We start from the raw sequence: 18,847 nt of genomic DNA on the forward strand, positions 1-18,847 counted from the left end.
ATCTCAAAAAAACAAAAAAAAAAAAAAGAAAGAAAGAAAGAAAGAAAGAAAGAAAGAAAGAAAGAAAGAAAGAAAGAAAGGAAGCTGTAGCCAGGCATGGTGGCACATGCCTTTAATCCCAGCACTCTGGAGGCAGAAGTAGGAGGATCACCCTGAGTTCGAGGCCAGCCTGAGATTACATAGTGAATTCCAGGTCAGCCTGGGCTAGAATGAGACCCTACCTTGAAAAACTAAAAACTAAACAGAAAGAAACAAAGAAAGAAACAAAGAAAGAAAGAAACAAAGAAAGAAAGAAAGAAAGAAGCAAAGAAAGAAACAAAGAAAGAAAGAAAGAAAGAGGGAAAGGAAGGAAGGAAGGAAGAAATGAAGCTGAAACTGAGATGGAAGTCATCTCCTATCACCTAAGTGTAATAGTACTGGAAAATGCTATGTAAACTGGTGAGAAAGAAAAGTCAACTACATTTCAAACAAACAGTGGATCCTTAAAGCTACAAAATCAACTGGACAGGCAAGATGTGCCAACCAGTACAATAGTGGCACACAAGTTAGGAGGGCAAACAACTGCTCTCTGTTTAGATATGATGCCTGCTCACTGGGAGGGAATTCATATCTAGTACTGGAGAGGTTATGCCCATCAAACAGCCTTCTAAATGTATTTGGTTAATGCTGCTGTCATTTTTGGATATAGAGCCTGCTTTCTACAGATGGTGATGAATACCAAGGGAACCCAAGGCTCATCAAGATGACAAGAGGAAGAGAAAGCCCAGTGCTTAGGTAGCACTGGACACGTCATCTCTATCACAACTGCCAGGACTCAGAGAATACTGCAGAGGAAGTAGCAGAATGAATATAAATGCTGTTTTAACTGCCATCCAAAGAAGCTTCTCTATGGAGTTGGTGGTAGACACTGACGAGATGCTAAACTCATCAAAGCAGAAAATAAAGAAGCTGTCAATAGCTCAAGACAAAATGAGTTATAGGTCACACTCCAAGGATCAGGGAACAAAAGCAGCAAGATTCTGAGCCCATCAACATTTTAACATAGAGTTTGGAGGACAAAAGGAATAAGACAACAAAACAGAGGAAGAGCTACATAGAAAAAGGAGAGTCCTCAGTGGAATGAGTGTTGGGGAAAGGTGGCAAAAGAGTATAATGGGATAGAGACATAATCAAATTATAGTATGTTCATATATTAAAGCTCTCAATTTTAAAGAAGCAAGCAGTGGAAGTCAAAGAGCTCACTGATCATTTACATAAGAAGCTACTGAAGAAATAAACAGCAGAACTTCAACTCAATGGCTTCAGGTGAAATATCTACATAGTAAGAAGGCTCCTAGTTTCCTATACAAATAATACAAAAGTACATTTCACATAAAGTATGTCTATTTAAATATATTTAATTTTAATTCAGGAAATATAAACCTTTTTTACACAGTAGAGGAAGGTATAAAAGAAAACATGTCCTAACACTTATGTTTTCTTCTAGTAAAATATTTGACTATGACATATGCCTACAAACATTATGCACCTATATATACACATATATCACATTTCATTAGTAAATATTACCCCCCACTTTTTTTAAAGAGAGAGAGAGAGAATTTGTGTACCAGGGCCTCAGCCACTGCAGTCAAGCTCCAGGTGTTTGAGCCACCTGGTGGCCATTTGTGACTTTGTGCTTACCTCACCTTTGTGTGTCTGTCCTACACATGATCTGGAGATTTGAACAGGGTCCTTAGGCTTCACAGGCAAGTGCCTTAACTGTTAAACCATCTCTCCAGCCTTTGGTTTGGTTTTTGAGACATGTAGCCCAGGCTGACCTTACACCTGTTTAATAGCCCAGAGTAACCTGGAACTTTTGCCTGATCATCAGCCTCATTATTGCTAAGATTACAAATAAAGTATGTTTTATTCAATACTTAATATAATTTTCCTCCCATTGGTGGTGATTTTCATTTTTTCTCCAACTATTTGTTATGTTTATCAGTATACTCCCCAAATCTTTTTATATTTTTATTTATTGATTGATTTTTAAATTATTTATTTATTTATTTGAGAGTGACAGACACAGAGAGAAAGACAGATAGAGGGAGAGAGAGAGAATGGGCGGGCCAGGGCTTCCAGCCTCTGCAAATGAACTCCAGACGTGTGCGCCCCCTTGTGCATCTGGCTAACGTGGGACCTGGGGATCCGAGCCTCGAACCGGGGTCCTTAGGCTTCACAGGCAAGCGCTTAACCGCTAAGCCATCTCTCCAGCCCTATTTATTTATTTTAATTTGGTGTATATAGTATGTGTGGTATGAAGGAGTCAGCAAACAAGACCCCAGTTGTCAAAATGTTTGCCTGGAAATTATAAAATGCCAAACAACCTTGAACAAACAGTCTGACTGGAGATTACACACAGCATGCAACCTTGAGCAACAAATCAGCTTACTGGTCCTAGCTTATCTGAAGAAACAGCTTGCTTCTCCCTCTTTCTCACTTCTCCCTTCTTCAGTTTTCTGTCAGCATATTCCTACCCCATGCCCTAAAAGCCTTAAAAAGCCCCAGCCAAGTCATGGATGGTACACTCTCTTCTTTCCAGGGTCATAGTGACTTCTGGAACCTAAGACATAGTCTCAGGCTATGAATGAAGGTTACTCTTGCTGTGGAGATTTCTATCCTTTCCGTTCTTCTAAACTCACCTATTTTTTTTCCTTACATGGTATGTGGTTCAGTCAGCTTCACATTGCTGGAATGAACCTTCAGACTACACAGCATTATGGGAGGAAGGGAATGTATTTGCAGCTTACAGATCCCTGGGAAGTTCCATAATGGCAGAAAAAGCTGGCCTCTTTCGCAGGTACACACAGAGAGGAATACCACCACCAGTACCATAAACAAGCACACTACAGAAGCCACAGACAGAGCTCAAGCACTCTGCATATCTTAGGCTGGAATTAAGATCTACCTCCACACCTTAGGGCTGGACCCTAGGATCCACCTACAATGACACCAAATTACAAGCTTGAATAACACTCCTGAATATATTGGGGGATAGCCATTCAAACTACCAGAATGTGTGATGTGTATGTAGTATGTATATATTGTATGTACACACACACGTGTGTGTGTGTGTGTGTGTGTGTGTGTGTGTGTGTGTGTGTGTGTGTAGGTATATGCACTCACTGTGCATGCATGTGGAGGCCAGAGGAGGAGGTCCAGTCACCTTGTCTACTATTCTTCTGCCTTAATTCCCCAAGACACAGTCTCTCCCTGAACCTGGAGCTCCCCAGTTTTTGGATAGGCTTGCTGGTGAGACAGTCCCAGTACCCTCCTCTCTATTACCCTTCAGTGCTGGAGTTACAAGCTTGCTCACTCATGCATGGATTTTTGTGTGGCTGTTAGAGATTGAACTCTGGTTCTGATGTTTGTGCAGCAAGGGCTATTACCTGATGAACCATCTTCTCAGACCCTACACAAATATCTCAGTATTCTTGTTAGTTAATTATTAGGGTAAGTCCTAGAAGGAGAAGTTGCATTGTCAAATGTGCTATTGATTAATTAAACTGATTAAAATTCTGACTAATAATGATGAATTTTCTTTTCAGAAATGTTACACCATTTAGTGCTCCTCCCTTATTGTCCAAGATGGCTTCAGGCTTTAAGGCTTCTCAAACAAAACACCATAGACTTATAGCTCATGAGTAGCCACACAATATTTCACACTGCTCTGAAGGTTTAGAAATCTAAGATGGAGGACTTCCAGGTAAGATAGTATAGCCACGCCAAAGCAGTATAGGAAGGGAAATAAGCAGAAAAACAACAAAATGTACTTTTCTACCAAAAAGTGGACAAGTTATTATCATCCACAGCAGAGAAGCAGGGGAGACTAAGATCTTCCACAAAGGAGGAAGCCAGCCAGAATCCAGCCAAGGTGCTACCAGCCCAGTTCCACAACCACCTCCCCAGCTGGTACAGAGCTGCAGGAGCAGAGACCAGAAGAAGGGATTTTCCACTTATAAAACCTCCTTCCACACTAAAGAAACCTGAAAGGAAAGATAGCAGGAACCAGCCAAGCAGCTGCTGAAGGAGAACAAAAATGAAACAAGCTGAACAGCTCCAGTATAACTCCAGGTATCTTGCAAAACTTCCCATCCACCAGCCATCAAGGCTATGAACCTCTGGAGATCTCATTCACCCCAGCTTCACAGCATCCACCACAGGCAATCAGATCACCAGATCCACAGTGCAACATAGGCAGATTGAGGAAGGCACTCAACATTGGTGAGATTGGAAGCCATCCCAAAAATTAACAGGGTCAATTTACACAAAGGCAGGTACATAATCCTGTACTAGAAGTGTTAATTTCTCTCCAGGTCAGGGTAGGTTAATTGTTACATACTTTTAGTTGGCTTTACCATTCTCAAATAAGCTGTATCTTGGAGTTGACTATTGTTGCTTTTGATGTTTTCTGGTTCATGGAGCCTTTGTTTTTTTTTCTTCTGTTGTTACTGGGAGCAGGGTTTGACTCAGTCCCAGGCTGACCTGGAACCCATTTTAGACCAGAAATTTAAACCTCCCAGGTGACAGGATTAAGGGTGTGGGGCAACACTCACCCTTAGGGACTTTGGCTTTATTACATTACCTGTTAGTTTTGTTCCTCTCTACTGCATAAATACTTTGTGCTGGTTTGGATTGAATGTGTATATTGTTAAGTTGAATTTTAGAATTTCCCAGAAAGTTGCCCCATCCAGTATACTAGAACAATAGAATAGAAGACAAACTCAAGACATAGAGTCAGTCACTCCTGATTTGTTTTTGAAGTATAATAGCTATAATTGGCACCTTAAAGACCCACCAAGAATATATATATAAAGTCATATTTAAACTGATAAAAACATGTCAGATAACTAGAAACCCAAACATCAAATTGACTCAAGATGCAAAAACACTCTACATTCTAATAAAAAGAGACACACACTCACATACAAATCAAGACAGTACAATCCTACTGAAAATTACAAATCCATAAGAAATAACCCCCAGTGAGACTATTTTAGATGAAAAGCCTGAGAATGATTTCAAAACAATGACTATATATATATATATATATATATATATATATATATATATATCCCCAAAGAAATCAAAGGAATCAAGAAGAAAACAAAGTAATCAAAGGTGAAAAATACAGGAAACCAAATGAATGAAATAAAGAGGTCAATACAAGACATGAGTAAGGAAATAGAAATAATGAAAAAAATATCAATCAGAAATATTAGAAATGTAAAACAGAGGATGTCAGATAGAAAACTCTGTGGAAACTTTTACCAACAGGATTGATTAAGGAGAGGACAGAATCTCTAGACTAAAAGACCAAGTGGAAGTTCTGATATAGGCCAACAAATAGAAAGAAAAACTGATAAGAAGACATAAATGGGAATTTAAAGACATTTTTGACACTATGAAGAGATCAAAAATAAGAATTCAGGGCGAAATAGAAGGAGAATTTCATTCTAAAGGCATAGCAGAGCAGGTATTTCCAACAAAATCATAGAAGAAAACTTCCCCCAAATAGGAAAAGTGATGCCAATGTAGATACAAGCCTTTAGAACACCAAACAGACAAAATCAAGAAAAAAAATCTCTTATCATCATATTATAATTAAACTACAAAACACACAAACCAAAGAAAGTATATTGAAAGTAGTCAGAGAGAAAAATCAAGTCACATACAAAGGCAAGCCCATCAGGATAAAAGCAGACTACTTAACACAAACTCTAAAAGCCAGAAGGGCTTGGAATGATCTATTCCAAATTTTGAAAGATGACAACTGTCAACTAAGATTGCTTTATCCTACAAAGCTATCCATTAAAGGAGATGGAGAAATAAGGACACTCCACAACAAAGACAGACTAAAGGGATACATGACAACTAAACCAGCTCTACAGAAAACACTTGAAAGAATTCTCCATGCAGAAGAGAAAGAAAGCCACATATATAAGGAAACAGAAAAAAAAAAAAAAAAAAACAAATCATACTCAAATAACAGTTAATATAGGAGAGTAAGGAAAAATAGGAAGAACTACAAAACAAGAACAATGTCAAGAATAAATACACACCCTTCAATAATAACTCTTATTGTTAACAGCTTCAATGCCCCAAACAAAAGACACAAGTTTTCAGACTGGGTCAAAAAGCAGGATCCTTCAATTTGTTGCTTCCAAGAAACTCACCTTTCTACAAAGGATGGGCACTATCTTAGGGTAATAGGTTAGATAATGGTGCTTCAGCAAATGGGCCTAGAAAACAAGCAGGGGCCACTATTCTAATCTGATAGGGTACACTTTAGAATAACATTAGTTAGGAAAGATAGGAAAGGCTACTTCATACTGATTAAAGGAATACTCCTAGAGGAGAACATTACAATTCTAAACATATGTGCACCTAACATGAGGGCTCCCAATTTCATCAAACATTATTAGAACTAAGGTCACAGAAAACAGCAAACACAGTTGTAGTGGGTTTTCCAGGTCGTCCTGGCCAAAAATAAACAGAGAGGCATCTGGATTAAATGAGGTCACAGAACAAACGGACCTGACAGATCTCTATGGAACATTTCACCCACAAGCTATAGAATACACATTCTTTTCAGAAGCACATGAAACATTGTGTAAAATAGACCATATATTAGGATACAAAACAAACCTTAACAAACACAGGAAAATTGAAATGCTTCCTTGCACTCTGTCTGACCACAATGGGATTAAACTATAAATCAATAGCAAGAAAAGCTATAGAGAATACAGAACATCATGGAAACTAAAAAGTACACTACTAAATGATGAATGGGTCAATGAGGAAATTAAGAAGGAAATAAAAAATGACAATGATAATACAACATACCAAAACCTTTCAGATACAATGAAGGCAGTCCTCAGAGAGAAATGTATAGGTTTAAGTGCATATATTAAGAAACTAGAAAGTTTGCAAATAAACAACTTCATTACTCACCCTAAAACCTTGAAAAAAGAAGAACAAGGCAAACCAAAAGTCAGAAAATGGGAAAAAAATAATAAAATTTAGGGCAGAAATTAATGAAATATAAACTAAAATAAAACAAACAAAAAATCAGTGAAACAAAAAGTTGGTTCTTTGAAACGATAAACTAGATTGATAAACCCTTAGCAAATCTGACCAAAAGAAAGACAGAAGGACACAAATTAATAAAATAAGGGATGAAAATGGCACCATTACAACAGATACCAAGCAAATTTAGAAAATCATAGGAGCATACTATAAGTAAATATACTTCACTAAGCTTGAAAATATGAAAGAAGTGGACGATTTCTTGGGTTCTTGTGACCTTAAAAAATTAAATAAAAATGAGATTAATCATAGATAGATAGATAAATAGATAGATAGATAGATAGATACACACACACACACACACACACACACACACACACACACATACATACAACAATATGGAGATCCAAGCAGTTATTTAAAAAATCTCTGAACCAAAAAATGTCCAGGCCCAGATGGATTCACTGGTGAATTTTACCAGACCTGCATGGAAGAACTAACACCAATGCTTCTCAAACTTTCCCTTAAAGTAGAAAAGAATGGAACCCTTCCAGAGTCCTTATATGAAGCCAGCATCCCCATGATACAAAAACCAGACAAAAGTAGAATGAAAGAAGAAAATTACAGACCAATCTACCTTCATGAACATAGATGCAAAATTTCTCAAAAATATTGACAAACAGAATGCATGAATATACCAGAAATATCGCTCACCCTGACCAAGTAGCCTTTACCCCAGAAATACAGGGATGGTTCAAAATATGCAAATTGATAAAAGTAAGGCAATATATCAACAGACTGAAGGACAAAAATCACATGACCATCTTATTAGATGCAGAACAAGCATTTGAACAAAAAAAAAATCCAACATCCCTTCATAATAAAAGTCCTATAGAAAACAGAACTAGAAGGAACATATCTCAACATAATAAAGGCTACTTATGACAAATACACACAGCCAACGTAATATTAAATGGAGAAAAACTTGAAACTTTTCCACTAAAATTAGGAACAAGACAAGTGTGTCCAATGTCCCCACTTTAATTTGGTATAGTACTGAAATGCTTAGCTATTGTAACAAGGCAAGAGATACACATAAAAGGGATATAAAGTGGAAAAGAAGAGGTCAAATTATCATTATTTGCAGATGACATGATTCTATACATAAAACACCCTAAAGACTCTAGCAGCAACCTATTAGAGCTGATAAACACAGCAATGTAACAGGATACAAAATACACACAGAGAAATGAGTAGCCTTCCTATATGCTAACAACAAACACTCAGAGAATCACTCCCATTCACAATTGTGTCAAAAATAAATAAATAAAGAAGCCTAACTAAGAAAATGAAGGATCGCTGTAATGAAAACTTTAAAACATGACCAAAAGTGCAGAAGACACTAGAAAATGGAAAGGCATCCCATGTCCTTAGATTGAAAGAAATAATATGGTGAAAATGGCAATCTTACCAAAAGCAATCTACACATTTAATGCAATCCCCATCAAAATTCTAATGGAATTCTTCATAGAATTAGAAAAAAAAACAATCCTACAATTCATATGGAAGCACAAAATACTCTGAATATTTAAAACAATTTTTAGTATCAAAAAATAAGGCTAGTGGTATCACCATGCCTGATTTTAACCTATATTACAGAACTATAGCAACAAAAACAGTATAATACTGACACAAAAACAGACATATAGATAAATGGAACTTAATAGAGGACCTGGATGTAAGTCCTGACAGCGAGAGCCACCTAATCTTTTACAAAAATGTCAAAAATACTCATTTGGGAAAGGACAGCTTCTTCAACAAATGGTGCTGGGAAAATGGGATATGTACCTGTAGAAGGATGAAAATAGATCCTTATCTCTCTATATACATAAGAATTAATCCAAATGGATCAAAGACCTTAATATTAGACCTGAAACTCCAAAACTGCTAGAAGGAAAAGTGGGAGGCAACCCTTCAACATACTGGCATAGGCAACAACTTTCTGAATATAACCCCAATTGCTCAGGAAATAAAACCAGTAATCAACCATGGGGACCTCATGAAATTACAAAGCTTTTGTACAGCAAAGGACACTGTGAATAGAGCAAATATTTAACCTACCAAATGGGAGAAAAATCTTTGCCAGCTATACATCGAGCAGAGCATTAATATCCACGATATAAAAGGAACTCAAAAATGATAACAATGCATCAGACAACCCAATTAAAAATGAGCTATGGAACTAAATAGACAGTTCCTAAAAGAAGAAATACAGATGGCATATAAACTTCTAAAAAATGTTATATATCGCTAGCCATCAGGAAAATACCAATTAAAACTACTTTGACATTCTATCTTACACCTGTCAAAATGGCTACCATCAAGTAAACAAATGACAATAAATGCTTTCAAAGAGGTGGCAATTAAGGAACCCTTCTACACTGTTGGTGGGAATGCAATCTGGTATAGTCATTGTGGAAATCAGTGTGGAGGTTCCTAAAACAGCTAAAAATTAATCTGCCATATGACCCAGCTATAGCATTCCTAGGCATATATCCTAAGGACTCATCACACTACCTTCAAGACACTTTCTCAATCATGTTTATTGCCACTCTATTCACAATAGCTAGGAAATGGAACCAGCCTAGATGTCCCTCAACTGATAAGTGGATAATGATGTGTTACATATATACAATGGAATTCTATTCACTGGTAAAGACAAATGCAATTCTGAAATTATCAGAGAAATGGATGGACCTGGAAAGGATTATACTTAGTGAGGTAACCCAGACCCAAAAGACAAGTACCACATATTCTCTCTCGTATGTGAATCCCAACTACGAATGTTTGGATTTCTGTGTGAGTTTGAACAAAACTCAGTAGCAAAGGCCAGTAAGCTCAAAAGGGGCTATAATGGAATGATAAAGGGGAAGACTTAAGTGGATGGTATTGAATATATGTAAATAGATAAACAGATTACTTGGGGTGGAAAGGCCTATGTCAGGTCAGCAGAAGATATTGAGTAAAGGAAGGGTAGGGGAGGGTTAATCAAAATCTAAGAGGATGTGAATAAGTCATCTAGAAGCCTACGTTTATGGGCAATGGCACACCCAGAAGCTAGAGATTGTTACTGGAAAATTTTCAGTGTCAGGGATGGGATACCTTCCAGTGAATTTGTGGCCAGGGTGGTCCCTGATGCCCCCAAAACATTCCAGGCCATTGTTGAGGCTCTTGGTTTCTCACCAGGAATAGATGGTAGCCTCCACCTGCTTGGGATGGAAAGTCACTGAGAAAACTTTCTGGAGCAAAGGTGAAAAACTTCTTCCTATAGACCATCTGAAAGAAAGCTGGAAAAACTATGCTGCATGCAGCTCCATGGGAAAGAAAGCACATTGGAGATAAACAACAGTGGACACTGCAAGCCTTAGGTTGGGCCAACCAGGCCAAAACAGTCAATGGGTGCAACAGTGGCATGTCTGTTATGGAGGAAACCAACTACTCTCTAATTGGACTGGAGTCCTGCTCAACTAGAGAGAATACGTGCCTGATGCTGACAACCTATGACGGGGGAAGTCATGAGCTCTAGGGATATAATGCCTCCTAGTTTAGTCTGAATAAATGCATACATTATGTTCACCATATTGCACAGTAAGCATTTCTCTTAATGTTCATACCTATATATCAATGCTGCTCTCACTTTGAGTTACAGAAGCTTCTTTTTGCAGATTGAGCTGACCTCTGGGATGACTCAAAAGGCATTATAGTGCTCAGAAGTATTGACAGAGGAGTGCTCAGCACTAAAACATCTCTATCACACCTTCCCAGGCTCAGGATCCATTGCGGAAGATGTAGCAGAAAGAATGTAAGAGCAAAAGGAAGGTTAGGACTCCTTATAATGCACTCTTCCAGGCACAAAATGGCCTGGATATCCATGACCTCACAATGATGGCGCTACCTACACAAGACCAGTATAAGAGGAGGAAAAGATGATGACATCAAAATAAAAGAGAGACTTATTTAGAGGTGAAGGGGTAAGACGGAGAGTGGAGTTGTGAAAGGGAAAGTGCAGGGTGGGGGAGGGAATTATCATGGTTTATTGCCTGTAATCATGGAAGTCACCAATAATAAAAAAAAAATTGGAAAAAATGCCCAAAGATGAAGACGCCAGCAGATTCGATTTCTGACTGAGGTCCATTTCTTCAGAGAAAATACACAGTGTCTTACAGGGAAACAGGGACGAAGTAATCTTGGGCTTCCCTCTTATAGAAGTGCAAAGCTGATTCATGTGGTCTTCATGCTCATTGCAGCGAAAGTCGCCATTCTTTGACCCCAACATCATCTTCACAGTCAGGATTTCAGCATAAGAATCTGGGGTGAGTCACTTCTTTCTAGACCACATTAGTGTCTTTCTTTATCTCTTCACCAATGCTACATGGAATAAGCATTTTTCATGCTTTCCAACTACGCAGGATGAAAATAGCATCTTATTTTGCATTTCCTATCTTTGATTATGTTTTTCATTTTTCTATAAATTAATTTTTCCAAGAAATAAACTTAGTACCCAGGTATCTTTCTGTTACATTGGTTAAGAGGACACTATATGTTTGTTAATGCTAGTAGCATATTTGGCCACATAAAATAGATTTTCTTTTATTGAATTAGCAAACTGATTTTACGTACTTGACTCAGGAATTTTTGTTTGTATGCATATGTTTATTCTTGAATTTTTGCTGTTTTATTTGAATTTTGAATTTTTTTGAATTTTGAATTTTTGCTGGATACCCATGACCTCACAGTAACTGGCACTATCTACACAAGACCAGTATAATAGGAGGAAAAGATGATGATATCAAAATAAAACAGAGACTGATTAGTTTTAGTGAGCTATGAAATCCTGTTTCTTATACTTCTAGACTGAAAGCATTTGCACTAGGTCACTTTTAATTCCATGTTCACACTACTATGCAAGGTGGTAGCCATCCTCAAGCAGTTCCTCTGCATGCCTGCCTTCCTCTTTATCAGCACTTTTATGGACCAGCCTGGGCATCAGGGAAAGAAAACCTGAAGATGAAGCTTGAATGGAGTTCTGGCCCTTGTTAACCTGGATGAAATATGTAGAGATGAACCGTTAAAGGTCATATCCATATGTCATATCCATGGAGAAGTATAGATGTGATAGACGGACAATATGAGAGGTTTGGAACTATGGACCCCATCTGAGATCCCATATGACAGTTCATATCTACTCATCTCCTAGGACTGCTAATGATTCAAGTAAATTACATGTTTTTGTAGGGCAGCTTCCTCAGAATTAAAATTTCTCTCCTGAAGAGAGGAAGGAGGCTCTGGGGATTCGGGAAATAACGTCTGGGAGACCTGAAACTTAAAGGTCTCACAATAACTTCCCAAGGATTTATTAATTTGAAACTGAACCATTCCTTCCTGGGAGGGGTAGGAAGTAAACAAATCTGGAAAAATGTTGGAGGAACCTGCCCTAAGAGGGAATGACTGGTTGGAAATGAGATTTTGGTTTGAGCTACATGCAAGCCATTTATTTATTGTGTTTAAGAATCTCTGAATGAGCTGTGTGTCGCCTATGCTGTGGTGGACTTTCTGGTGATGCAACTTCCTTTTTGAGTGAGGCAGATATGGAAGGGGTTGTTCATCCAGGATGGGATGAGATTTTTCTGAGGTGTAGCTGCATTTGAGTCATTTATTGCTCCTCTAAGAAACCCTTCTCCATGCTCTGCAAATAATCCCTATAAACTAATTGGTTCACCCAAACTGGTTTTGTTAAAATTGTCCTTTGGTCTGTCATCTGTACCCTGTCAGGGGAGAAGATGAATAGTCATGTAGCCCCAGGGAAAAGGTTTCCTGGGACACATGTTTTGTGTTTTACACATTCTGTCAAGAGCATAATAAATAAATGTTTAGCCAATCAATTCAAAGACCTTGAAATCTTATTTAAGTAGATTTGCATGCAAAATCTATTACATTTTTTAAGTACGTATTTATTTACTTGAGAGGAGAGGTAGGGAAGGAGGGCAGAAGAGAGAGAGAGAAGGTACATCAGGGCCTCCTGCTACTGAAAATGAACTCCAGATGCCTACACCACTTTGTACATCTGGACAAAGGAACAAAGGAATCAAACTTCAGGATACCAGGATATGCAAGCAAACACTTTAACTTCTGAGCCATATCTCCAGCTCAATTGTAAATTTTTAATAATTTAATGCTCAAATCTTCTCTAAGAATAAGAAGTGTCATCCTAGAGGTGTTCTTTTAAAAACAGAAAATTACTTTTCTGTAGTAACAGTTACCTCCTCAGAGAATATTAGTCATTCAAAACATTTTCTTTGAAAAACTTTTGTCATTATTAGCATCCATTTTGTAGCAAAATGTGTTTGTGCTTATTTGTAAAACCCTTTTGAATATATACCTGGAGTGGACAAAGAAAAGCATCCTTTAATGTCCAAGGACAACTATAAGCTGGTTCCAATGACTAGCGTTTAAAGAATGCTCTTTTTTCCCTTAAGCTCTTCAGAGAACAAAGATTCTCTATCCACAGATCTTTAATAGCTTCTGTCTAGATTCAGGTAAATTGCACAATATAAAATATAAACAGCAGATGTTAATTTGAATTTAAATTTAATTGAATTTTCCATCAAAAGGAATATAATTCCAATTTATAATTGGCTGCCAAATAAATGAGAACCTCTTCCTGTCACAAATGAAACATAGGTCTGTTTACAGAACAGTCATTGGATCTTGTTTTCCCCTGCTTACAGACAGAACATGCTCTCCCCTAATGGACCTTTAAAAACCCCTATAACTGTCAGCAAAGACAAGAACAGACTAAATGGGCAGATGATGCCACATTAGCCAAAGCTCTCTTCTTCCAGCAGTTAGGTCTGATGGGAGTTTGTGTCCATCTGCCATTTTCAAAAATGAACTCAGAAAATTCTGACCTAAGAAATCTGGAAAATATTAAAAGTGATTGCAACTTTCCTCAGGATGAAACTTTCTGTAAATGGTCATTTATTTGTATCAGGGCTGAAAGACCATAGAGTCCCATGAACATTTCTATCATGTCAGCTTTTCTGTAATAATTCTGTTCTGCCCATAAGGAAGGGAACCAGACAAGAGCAGATGCCAAATTCCTTCATTATGTGTATTCTAAACACAAGTGTCTTCTACAAAAACCTCAACACATTTGGGGGTTCAGTTAAGTAATCATTCTGCAGGCTGCTGGCAGTATTGCATGGCTTCCTGGCCTTCAGACACATGTCCGCATGACCTTTTCCTCCTGTTCCATTAAAGGTTTAAACCTCTCTGCGGGTAAAGCCTTGCAGACAGTGCTTATCTCTCACATGCCGCTGCCTCCTTTCCTTCCTCTCTGTCAACAAGAAAAATTCTGGACCCTATTACAATCTGGAGCCTGTTCACTGATAGCAGACTTTTTACACTTAAACAGTTTAATTACTTGCCATGATTTTTCATTTACAAGATTCATACAGTAAACAGAACTGGTCAGGCTCCATGACCAGCCATCGGTGTAATGTATGGTTTCATATTACATTGCATGTGGGGTTTTAACAGTTTTCTCCATGGTGACACACATGGGTGACATTCTGATCAATGACCCAATCTCAGAAGTGAACTCAAGGCTGGCAGTAAAGACCAGTATTCCAGGTGCCTAATCTCCAAAGATTTCTGTCCCATTCAACAAAGCACTCAAGAGTGTAAATAGGCAAACTGCACATTATAACCCCAGTAACAAAGAATATTTTAATTAATTAAAATAACTTGGAAGTACTGAGACTTTATCCATAACTACAAATGACTACCCACATACCTCAGAGGTGACCACAGCATGTCAGTGTATTGTGTCTCTGTGGTTCATACCTCATGCCACAGGCTGTCCTTTTCTTATGAACTTCCTCCAAAACTTAACATTGTTAGGCATGCTCACAAAGACCTTTATTGATTTTGTAACTAGGTTTAAAAATAAGTGAAGCTAGGATTGAAGGGATGGCTTAGCAGTTAAGCATTTGCCTACAAAGCCAAAGGACCCAGGTTCAATTCCCCAGGACCCATGATAGCCAGATGCACAAGGGGTGCACATGTCTGGAGTTCGTCTGGAGTGGCTGGAGGCCCTGGTGTGCCCATTCATTCTCTCACTCTCTACTTCTTCCTCTGTCAAATGAATAAAAATAAAATATTTAAATAAATAATTAAAGCTAGTTAAATCCAAAGGGATATGAGTTTTCATATTAAAAAAAGTCCTGGAGACAAGTGTGCAAGGTAAACATCAGATGTTGGCTGATTTAAGACTAGTTTTAGTAGAGGAAAAGGTAGCAGAAACAGATTGCCAATATTAGAGTTGACAGAATCATCTCTCTCCTCCTTGGAATCACTGACATTAGATAAGCTCACAAAATTCCAATTTGAATCTGAAGACTATCATGCAGAATGTGCAGTGCTAGCCATGTATTGTCTAGTATAGTAGCCTGCAACCACCTGTGTCATTTATACTTAATGCAATGACAAACAGACCTTTTTGCAATGAAGAAATATCTTGCATTTGTGCTATTCTAGATGAATATCTACTAGCCATGGTCTGCTAAGAACTTGAAATACGATTACTGCAGTTAAGCAACTAAAGTTTTAAATTACTGTATCACCATTTAAATTAAAATATAGAACACAGCCATCACTGGAGGAATTCTACTGACTGGTACATTTCTAGATCTGGAGGACCTTATTAAGCTGAACATGCACAAAAAAGGGAAAGAAGAATGTAAGACAAGCACATGCTGTCTGCCAGACACATTGTTATATGGCATGTGTGTACATGTATGTATGTCTGAGACACATATATGTCTTAATAGCAATTAAAAGAAATTGCTGTTCACCTAATAGATGAGGCTCAAGAGATTTCATCCCACATCTTTACAATATCTCTTGAGTCAGTCACTCATTGATGTATATAGCATTTAATTGGAATTCATATGATCATTATAAAATTATCTGAAAAAAAGATTAAAAATGACAGGTCACTAAAGCTTGTAAAAAGAAAAAATATATGTTACTTTAGATATTTGACAGTAAACACATGAAATGTGGTGCTTTTCAGAGATGGAACAGACTTTAAATAAAATCAAATTATGGGAAAGGAATGATCATTTTTCTATTAAGACACACTAGAAATGCTTGAAGAGTCAACACTGAAATTGTATTATAGTGATCATCATAACAATAGCTATTATCTATTGAATCCTTCCTATAATTTATCTACCCTTCACATTTCAGGTGAGCACGTCTCTGTCAGAGAGAAAGTAGCCTGGAAGGAGGAAAGTGCTCCCTGATTAACCATTCTCATCTTGACTGCGATTTCCCAATGCCTGTAACAGTCACACTCAAAGACAGAATCCAGCATTAGCAAAGAAAGGCACACCACCTCTGTACATCCACGCCTGAATTACAATTATTACTTATCTTTACATATTCCCTAGTCTTGTAATCTTTATAATAGGTGTCCACAATTATTTGCAAGGCAGACATTAAAATTTGCTATTTTTTGTTTTTTGGTTTGGATGAATAAGTTAACTTTCATACACCTTTAAAATATTTTTGTAGGGGATATGTTGCAGCTTAAAAGAATATCAGTTTGAGATGGGTGAATAGCTCATGCCTGTAATTTCAGCACTCAGGAGGATGAAGTAGGAGGGTCATGGAGAGTTCCAGGCTAGCCTTAGGCTACCGAATGAGTTCCAGGTTAGCCTGGGCTAAAGACATACCCAGCTTCATTAAAAAAAATAAATCAGTTCATCTTTGTCTGCTTGATATTTTCTCCTTTCTAGTTGTTTTCATTATCATTCAAAGGGAAATAATTGTTATAACTGAATAGGTGAGAATAGATTTAAGGAAGTAACAAATACCTTGACTGTCTGCAATAGGTATCTCTTCATGGCTAGAACTAATATAGGGGTACCTAATTATCAAAGAATCAAAAGCAATGAGCACTTAACATTAATGTAGGTGTTAATATTTAACCCAATCCTTGACATGGAAAACCAACTTAATAATTATTCTTCCTTCATTAACAATCATAGTACAATTACAAGTAAATTTGACCAAAAGTTTTCCTCTCCAATTCAATGTCACAATAAAAAAATAAAATTCTATTCCAAATTTTGTTAAAAGATGGCTTTAGTAAAATTCTTAACTCTGACTTTCAGAAAGCATGCCATTATTTACATTAAAGGATACTTGCCAATATACATTTTGAAAGATTGTCAAATGAAAACTACAGGTCTAAAGGATACACATGTATTTTATAAAAAGAGCTGGATTTTTACAAAATCATGCTGTCATCTTTAAATGGATTAAAAAACCAGAAAAATATATTCCTAAATTTTTCATGAAGTAACTTTAGATATTTTCTTCACTGATTGAATAATTTATATGATAAAGCTTATGGTAGATATTATATAGTTATGAAGAAGAATGAAGTATCCTTACATATTAGCAAGGACATAGAAAATGAACAGTTATAAGAAAACAGTCAGATGTACAAGTGTAGGCAAGTTAAGGTTTTTAAAGCACATTATTTAAATTTGGATAATTTTCAAATTGATAGATGTAATAGTTTGAACATGAAATGTCCCCCAAAACCTAATGTGCTTGTAATTCAGTCTCATACTTAATCCTCAGCTGGTGGAGCCTTTGCTAGGTGGAGCCTAGCTGGGTGAGGTGTGTCACTGGGGGTGGGAATTGGGATTTTATAGTCTAGCCAGGCTTTTCAGTTGGACCTCATTCTTGCTGTTTCCTCCCAGCTGTTGTGGAGATGTGACGGAACCAGCATCAGAGATGGAGTGGAGAATCTGTCTATTTTTACATCAGCATGAGTCCAGGGGAATTTCTTCCAAATCCTGAAAAAAACAGTTAATTACTAGAGAGATATCTGTGGCTGTGTTATGGAGTTAAAAAGAAGCACAAGACAATTTTAGTACTGGCCAGAGATGTAATACAAACTATGGCCTTGAAACAGTACAAAAAGTACAGTGTCAGTACACAATCTATGTAGTATGGGACATCATTTGCTTGAACGTTTATTACTATATAAGACATAACTTTGTGCCAGAGACATTTATCTTATCATAATATAGTGTATGAAACTATAAATAAATTTATTACCTTAATATAGAAAATTGTTTGAACTATGTACACAATTAAGGCAAAAGAAATACAGAGAAATACTTTTTAAAGGTAGGCACATCTTATTCTTTAAATATGTAATAGTTATAAGTACAGGCAGAACATGTCAAGACAGCATCATATTTTGGCATTTGTATTTGGTAACGTCTTTGATTAGTTTAGATAACTATGTGGGTAACAATTATCCCACATACTCAAAGCAGAAAAACAGCATTTAAGATAATTTTTCTAGAGCAGGGACCATGTCTGAAGTATCAATCTATTTATAAGCCATGAACTTAAGATACAAGAAATGAGACAATTTAGGAAAACATTGACCGAGACTGATTATATTTAGTTTAAGAATAAAGACAAACTTGGTCATTATTGAGCTAAATTAGTCTGATTTTATCATGCATTAGAGATATTATGATATACATAAAGTGATTTTTTTTAACAATTACCTTTAATCATTGAACCATTTTTAAGTTTAACATTGGGCAATATTTATGACAGTAGACTATATGAAGCCTGGAAAAACTATAATAACATTTTTTTGTACATTGTATGCTTTTCT

General features: G+C 37.0%; 1 protein-coding gene across 2 annotated transcripts in view; it reads right to left on the reverse strand.

The window, feature by feature from the left end:
- Positions 1–18,847, reverse strand: part of Sema6d (semaphorin 6D) — a 736,415-nt gene that overhangs the window by 673,321 nt on the left and 44,247 nt on the right. The window contains exon 2 of one of the 2 annotated variants that reach the window (XM_045155779.1): positions 17,886–18,005. The exons of the other annotated variant lie outside the window; for it this stretch is intronic. The gene's annotated coding sequence lies outside the window, so the exon portion shown is untranslated. The remainder of the gene's footprint in view (positions 1–17,885; positions 18,006–18,847) is intronic. 2 annotated transcript variants of the gene reach the window in all.

The sequence above is a fragment of the Jaculus jaculus genome, chromosome 8 (genome assembly GCF_020740685.1).
Source record: "Jaculus jaculus isolate mJacJac1 chromosome 8, mJacJac1.mat.Y.cur, whole genome shotgun sequence".
In the NCBI taxonomy this organism is placed as follows: Eukaryota; Metazoa; Chordata; class Mammalia; order Rodentia; family Dipodidae; genus Jaculus; species Jaculus jaculus.